At 51.6% G+C, this 7,954-nt stretch overlaps 1 long non-coding RNA gene across 1 annotated transcript in view; it reads left to right on the top strand.

Annotated features, from left to right (window-relative positions):
- Positions 1-7,191, top strand: part of LOC310902846 — a 100,912-nt gene extending 93,721 nt beyond the window's left edge. Inside the window, exons 7-9 of the long non-coding RNA XR_014587035.1 lie at positions 4,131-4,258; positions 5,414-5,571; positions 6,703-7,191. This is a non-coding gene — a long non-coding RNA (uncharacterized lncRNA). The remainder of the gene's footprint in view (positions 1-4,130; positions 4,259-5,413; positions 5,572-6,702) is intronic.
- The last annotated feature ends 763 nt before the right edge of the window (positions 7,192-7,954 follow it).

The raw sequence follows: 7,954 nt of genomic DNA on the forward strand, positions 1-7,954 counted from the left end.
GGTCTGCCATGTCACGGTGCTGCTTCCTGGGAGCAACGGGTCACGTTGTGTTGTGGGAGGTCAGTGCTGGCCCTGGCAAGAGACCCCTGGTGCAAGGTGAGGTCGTGGAGGAACGAGTCTCCAGCACAGTGCCGTGGCCAAAATTATTCTTGTCAATCTGGGACCTCCAGCCTCCTTCAACCACCTACTCCAGATTGACTGGTCATGGCTTCATTTTTGGGACAATATGGACGGATCTCCCTCCAAAAGCTGCCTATGTCACCAGGGGGTCAGCACACACAGGGGAACCACCAGGCCCAGCTGGGCCAGGAGTAAGACCTGGGCTTGCTAGGTTGTGTTTTCTAGGGGTCTCTAGATCTCTGCAATTCCAGCAGGGAGGATCATTTGGCGATCTGTTGATGCCAATGTTTGGGGTCTGTAAATGAGGCTGAGTCGTAGCAGCCTGTTCGATGCCAGCCCCTGGCCAGCTGTAGGACATAGGGGCACAGCCTTCTTTATCACAGACTCATGAGTGTGGATCCCAGAGCCAAAGAGTTTTGGTGCCATCACCTGCCACTCGATTCTTGATCCTGTGGTTAAATACGAGCAGACAAATCTCTGGTCCACCTCAGTGCACAACGGTGTCTCCTTGGTTTTTGCATTCAATTCCCAAGAGTGAATAAATCATTTCTAAGAACCTGTTCCCAGGGAATAAGTTGATTTCTTCCTACTATGTCCATGATGAACAAGGATACTCACATTATTTCTTATTATTTGGGTGCACACAATGTGTACTTCACTTTGAAGCATGAACGTATTATTTATCTTTTGCTACGCTGAGGAGTGGCTACACACAATACTCTCGGTGGGCATTGTTGCCTGTTTAATGTTCAAACACAAAAAATGTTGGTTTCTTTGTGTTACCGTGCTGTGCCGAGGCGCCAGGTGGGACAGAGGCTGCCTTGTGTTGGATGCGGGGCAGGCACATGCAGAGCAAACAGCGGCTGTGGCTCCAAGCAGACGCTGAACGAGGCTCCTGGGGCAACCCTATGCCTTTATGGTGGGGGCAGTTTTATTAATTTGCCCAGGTCCTTCAGAAAACTCTGGTAGAGCACAGAACTGAGTACCCCACGTGCTAATTCAGTGCTGTCCTCATCAGATGTCCTTTCTTTTAGTAGCTCAGCTGGTTGCTGCAAGCCATGGAGTGACCGTGGCCCAACTATTTGTGTCCTTGCGGGCCGTGGTGCGCAGGAGACAGGTGCTTGGTGGCCACGCCACGGGGATGTGAGCGCTAACACAGGGCAGCAGCAGGGATCCTGATGCCTGCCCACGAAGGACCTCGGTGTCCCGGAGCCGGCGCGCAGCCTGGCTGCCCCCTGCCTCTGCCTGCAGGCCAGGCTTCGGAGCGGGGGCTCCGTGGTGTCCCCAGCTCTTCCAAACAACTGCGGTGCAGCTGCAACCGAGGGGCTTGTGAGTGCTGTCACCGTAATTATGTCTGGTCAATAAAGTGAAGGGTACTGAGAGTCACGGCAGTTTGGAGGATGAAGGCTGGCTTAATTACAGCGACCAAATCTCTCACATCTCTGCCGTCCGCTGAAGCACCAGCCCGCCTTCATGTGCTGCCCTTTAGCAGAGCTGCCTATCATGCATCTAAACAAACAAGCAGGGAAGACAGAGGGGAGATTGTTTGTCAGGGATGTGTCTTTGCGAGGGAGGAGCAGCAATATCTGCAGGAGGGACTGAGGTGAAACCCAACATCAAAGGCAAGAGGCTGTCAGCACATTTAACTTTACAGAAACCCTTCTCCTAATAAAAAAGGAATGACCTCGTTACTACGGACACTAACAGTTCCCAGGGGAACACCGGGAGACTGCTGCCTGCACTTTCAATATTCACTTTACAAACAAATGGGAAACCTTGAAATAATTTCAGTGTTGTTCTTGGCAAGTTGCTAAACCGTTGCGTCCTTATAAAAATCATCTGAGAATTTATGTAGTGCGAGTTTACTTTTCATCTGCTGCTTTTCCTTGCTGTCAGTCTCCCTCTCCCTGCCTCTCGCCACCCCAGCCACTGTGGGAAAGGCGAGGATGCCCCAGGGGCCAGGTGCTGCTGCAGCAGGTTCAGCAGGAGGCACTCTGAGGCTTGGTGTGACTGCCGAGAGAGGGCCTGATTCTGGAGGAGGTGATCTACAAGGGTGCCTGGGCACCGTGGGGCTTGAGGGAGGCTGCAGGCTGGCACAGAGCAGTGCGGGGTGGGGGCCAGCACAGAGCTCATGTCCCAGCTCCTCGCGGCAGGACTCACCATGGGGAATGATGTCCAGAAACCTGGCGGGGAGCAAACCTGGGTCTCCCCTGGGCCTCCATGAAGTAAACAGGGAGAGGGAGCCAGACCGCTGCTGCTGCTGCGTGCTGCGGGCTTGCTTGCAAATGGGGGTGCAGCGCGGTGCTATTCGGTCAGCCAAATCTCTCTGCAAATTACACGAGCAGACTCTCAGGCTTGCTGCCCAATCTGCCATAGTTCGAGTGACCAGAAATCTTGCCCAGTGTTTTCTTGGTGTTACATTCTTGGCGTGGTACCTGAGGGGGGTTTGCAGAAATGGTTTCATTGACTGTTAGGAGGGAAATGCTCTGTACTGGAAATAAACCCTTACGGCTGATGCCTCAAGCTATTCAGCAGCAGTCCACAAACTCTCGCACACACTTGAGGCAGGTCCCCCGCCTTCCCTGGTGCCTGCACACAGCGACGTGCAGGTATTTACCCTCTGCAGAACCCACCAGCCCCACACAACATGTGGGCAGAGCTAAAGCCACATGGAGGTCTAAGCTGGCTGGCATCCCTGTCCCCTACATATAGGCAATGATGAGGCATCTGTCCTTGTACTGACCAAGCACCTCCAATAGGGGTCTAGCTTTTTTTTTTTTTTTTTTTTTTTTTTTTTAATATAAGAGTGGTAATGTACAAAATCCATTCTGAAGGTTCATGTCAAGTGGAGCTGGACATTTTATCTCCTTTATAAAGACCTTTTAGATCTATGAACTAAACACTACAGGAGAAGCCAGATGTTAATACAGAAAGATGGGCCGGATTTCTCTGTGCCTGAGTGATGTAAATAAGTTGTCTTGGATAAGTGTGAAGGAGTTAACCTGTGTTAAACCTCAGAGCCAACGATATGAACCACTGAAATGCAGTTTTGCAAAAGTCCTAGGCACTCCTATAAAGCTGTACCTCACCAGGGTACTCTTCTGACTTGTTCTAACACATTTGTACATTCTGTTTCTCTGTTACGGCAAGTTTCATCTAAACACCAGTGGGAATTTGTAGATGTTAATAAATGTCTTCACGAGGTGAAAATAAAAGTCATACAGAGGGAGATACTTGGAAGTGCAAGTGCCCATTTGTGCACATGCCCTTATATTTGTAAAAAGGTATTAATCCCATATGCACTGGTAGTCATTTCGAGTCTTTGGTGGGACACATCATCGCAGCTCAGCCCCAAGGAACTGTAGGCTCACATTATTACCAGCAAGTGAAAAGTAGGAGGATGGACTTGCAAAGACCATCTCCATCAACTTCACTGAATTCCCCGATAGACTTTTACATGCACATCTAACCTCGAGCAAAGATACAGTGAGGCAGTGAATTAAGAAGTAGCCAAGTATGTGCCCAGAATAGCAAGTGCAGGTGGGCATACAACGGTCCGTGTGATACAGCATAAGGAAGGATGGCCGGCAATTAGCAGTTCAGAGAGAGACACTGGGAAATCGCAGGTCACCTCCTGGCTCTGCCACAAATTTCCTTTGTGCCCTTGCCCAATTCACTTCATCTCCTTGTTCTTTGTTCTCCAGCTCAGGCAAAGAGGCAATAGCACCTCCTCACTGGTGTTGTACCTTGGCATTGTGAAGAGGCAGGGCTCAACTCTGCCTGTGTACACTCCTGAGCAAAGGGGAGTCCAGATGACAGCTGCCCAGGTGTGCCAGTGGTCCGCAAAGTAATTGCATCAAATATCTGGACCAACAATGAAACTTCACAATGTTTGTCCATTTGGGGTTGGAGGAAATATTTCATTCAACAATGTGGAATGTAATGTTTGGCTTTAGTTTCAAGTCCTAATTTTATTTTATTTTGTTTGCTTGTTTGTTTTTGTATTTTAGGACAGGTTTGTGTGTCTGTGTGCACTGGAGGGGAAGAAAGTCTGCTGTCCTCCTGCATCAGACTGTTGGCTTTAAGGTTGCAGGACACTGAATGGCCCGGCAGAGAGACCTCATCCTCCAGCAGGGAGGTAAGAACCGGTCCTCCTGGTCAGATGCTGTTGCTCTCTGGACTTCTGCCTTTCTAGGTGGGACAGTGTGGCCTCTTTAACCCCATCACTGGATCAGTGCTCCCAAATTAGTGTAATCATCCCACCTGAATTAAGCAAGCAGCACCTGGCTCCTGGCTCCTCAACCCAGCCTTGGGCATCCCCTCTCAGCCTGGTGCCCACGTCCCCCTCTTCCTCCATCTCCCTCAAAGCCCCCTGCTTGTGGGCTCCTTGATATTTTCCAGTCCTTCCCTAATGAGCACTGCAGAATTACAGCTAATTAAGGATGTAAATGATGCTGGAGAGAGAGAGGGAGAGGGAGAGGATGGGAAGGGGTGGGGGGAGGGCAGCTACTTGCTGTGTGCAACTCTGCAGTAAAGTGTCTCCTACCTCAGCAGAAAAGTTATCATGGGAGACAATGTCAACTTTATGGAGGGGGGGAGGGCCCTTTAAACGCCTCCGTCCCCGCCTGTAATAGCTGCTGCCTCTCTTTTATGTGTCAGCGCTGCAGATGCTGATGTCCTCCCTCCCAAATGCTGCTTTGTCAGCTGGCGCTGTCACAGAGCCCTGGGTCTCTCCCTCCCGCTGGCTGCCATCCTCGCCCTGACGGTGCCAGGGGACCGAAGGCCTCGGAAAGCCGCAGCGGCCTACCCCTGCCCGCGGGCACCTGGGGAGGGCGAGCAGCTTCTCCCCAGGGTGGGCCAGGTCCTCCTCCATGTCCAGGGGTTGGAGAGGACCCCTGGGCCGGTCCCGCTCCATTAGGAGAACATTCGTGCCTTGACACAGGCAGGGGGACCAGGCCGTGATGGGGAAATAAGCCCGGCACCGCTCTGCCGAGCGGCTTTGGCAGCTGTCGGGGGGACGGTTCTGCTGCACCCAGCAGCTGCTTGGTCCTCCGAGTGCATTTGGAAGCGCTCCGGGTCCCCGTGGCCGTATTTGCCTGCATGCCGCCCGGATCAATGGGTTGCGAAGGCACGTTTGTCCCAGTGCCACGACCTGTCTGTCTGTCCGCCCGACAGAGGCCCACGCGCCGGCGGGTCAGGAGCAGGCGGCGATGGGCGGCGGCGGCGGTGGGTTTTGTTGTTGTTTCCCCAGATCGCTGTGCAATATATTCCGATTTTTTTTCTTGTCATTAAGCCAGTGCCTCGGAGATGATGATGTAGTCCCTATGTGGGCCGCAGAAAGCACTTCGAGCCGTGCTGGAGTCGTGCTGGGTGGCTCTGATAGCAGAGCTAATGGGAGCGAATGGGATGCAACGAACTGTTCTAATGACACCAGCCAGGGAAGAGACAACAGTAAGAATAAATAAATGTTAACTATTTTCCTCTTCCAGACATTTGCATCTATTGCCATTAAGTTCATTTAAATAAGAGAGAGAGCGAGAGAGAAGGGGAAACTTACTACTACTCTTAATAACGAGTGTCTAAAAATAAATTAGGATGCTGGGATGCACTTAAGGCATTTTAAAAATAAGTCTTATTTTTCCCCCCTTCTCCTCCTTTTTTTTTTTTAAGTGTTGGAGGGTTTTAATTTGGGCCGAGTAATTTTGGTGCAAACGCTTGGGCGCCTTTCGTTGGGAAATTGGGAGGAATGCAAACAAGATTTCACTTCATTAAACAGGGGCAAACAGTAGAGAAATTGCACTTACTTATGGAAATGACTTTTAAACATGAACAGCATTTACTTGCATTGCCTTGTGCTGAATTTTTTTTTTTAAAAAAGATTATACATGTGAATAATTCACTGCGGGCCAATTAGATGATGACTTCATTTTTAACCTCTCTTCCTTGCCATCTTGCTGGCTGCCCCTTTCATTGCAATTTCCACCCTCTTCCCTCACCTCCATAAATTAATAAAGATCAAATAATCCCTCTCCCTGCGGTGCCAAGAGCTAGCATCTCAGAAGGGGAGGTCTGAGGATTGCTGTCTCTACTGGCCTGCCTTGGGATGAAGCAGGAATAACTCTGAAGGGTTTCTGCAAGCAGGGCTGCACCCATTTTTTGGAGAAGAAGAAATGGGAGAAATAAATGAACATGAATAAGAGTGTGGGGGAGAGAGATATCTGTGTGCTCTCTGCATGCAAGATCCTGGGCTGGGCAGAGGCCGAGCAGGCAGGATTCTCTCCCGCGCAGCTCCGTGGGTGCTGGCAGGATGGCACTGGGGTGGGGATGCTCTGCTGGGCTAAAAGCAGGGCTGCCTCAGAGGAGTGTCCCACTGGAGTTGGCCCTCCCAGTGGGCCCTGAGACCCTTCAGCATCCCTGGGCCCAGGCCCAGGTGGCGAAGGTGCGGGAGTGTGGTTACAGCCAAGGCAGGCAGGGCTGGGATGCAAGGGGGAGCCCGGGCCTGTGGTAAGGGCACCTTGCAGCAACAGCATCAGTGGATAGGAAGTGTTCTCCATTGGGCCTCTGTGCTTTTTCCCCATCTAGGAGATGATGCAAGAAGAGTCAGACGTTCTTGCTGACATCATTACCCCATGTGCCCGGGCTTTTCACAGCTCAACAGGGGAAGCAGGCTGGAGGGCTTCGTGGCAGCAGGACCTGCCAGACTATGCCGGGTGCTGGGAGGAAGGAGCTCTAAAAGGGACTGGCCTCCTCTGGTCCCCACTTTGCTTTGCTGCTTCTGCATTTCAGCCAGTCAGCTTGAAGTGGGCGTTGGGAGACTCTGTCGTGGCAAATCCCAGTCACACTTAGAGGAAGACGATGCTTATCCTCAGAACACTTTTTTCCAAATGTTGAACCTGTCTCTCTCTACTGTAGCTCTTTGCAGTAATTAAATTATGTAATGCAAAGCTTAAAGACACTGAAAACATAATTACAAAATGTATAATTAGTTCATTATAAAGGATCAGCTGGCCTACCTGTCTTGTTTCTGTGTTTCTTGTCTAGTTCTTTTGTCCTGTTCCTGATTACTGGAGTAAGACCCGCCCTTCACCAAATGTGGCTGCTATGGCTGCTATCCCCCTCTCACCTGCCCTAAGAGGAAGGAGAAACTTTGGTGCCTTCCCAGTGGAAGTGCCTGTCCTCTGGCATTGCCAGGGCAAGGGAAAATGGGAACATCTTCCCTGCTGGCATTGCCCTCAGCACCTCTCTTTTCTTTGCTGAGCAAGAGGTTCCTCCACTGATGCCAACGGAGTGACGTTGCAGGAGAGTCCCTGCTGGTGGGGTTTGGGCCAGCCCTGTGGGGTGAGGGTCTGTGTCCTGTTATCCCCACCTTGCAGACGAGGAAACTGAGACATGGAGCAGGCAGGACGCCCATTAGCTCCCAAATGTCCCTGACCAGGCACAGGCAGCTGACCAGGCACAGAGCTGGGGCCCTGCTCCGAAGCCCCCCCGGGAAGCGCCTCTCCTCACGGCTGCGGTGTTTCCTTTCTCATGAGGTCACATTCCCGGCCTTTCCGAGCCGTGTTTTTATGGCTCTTAACTGATTACAGTTTTAGTGGGGAGGAGGTGGCTGCAAGCGATGACCTGTGATTTCTAGGGAAGGGGAGAGCACAGAAACTTCAAGCAGCGGGGCTTCCTGCTGGGAGCAGCCTGTTTTAGAGCCCTTGTGTCAATGATGGCCTCCAGGGGAACTTCCCCACTCTATTTATTTACCCAGGGGAAGCCCAGCATGCCCCCTCCAGCACCCAGGCCAAGCAAATTCCCTCTCATAGCAGTGGGGCTTTCAGCCTGGACCTGG

This window comes from Anser anser (assembly GCF_964211835.1).
Source record: "Anser anser genome assembly, chromosome: 7".
NCBI lineage: Eukaryota > Metazoa > Chordata > Aves > Anseriformes > Anatidae > Anser > Anser anser.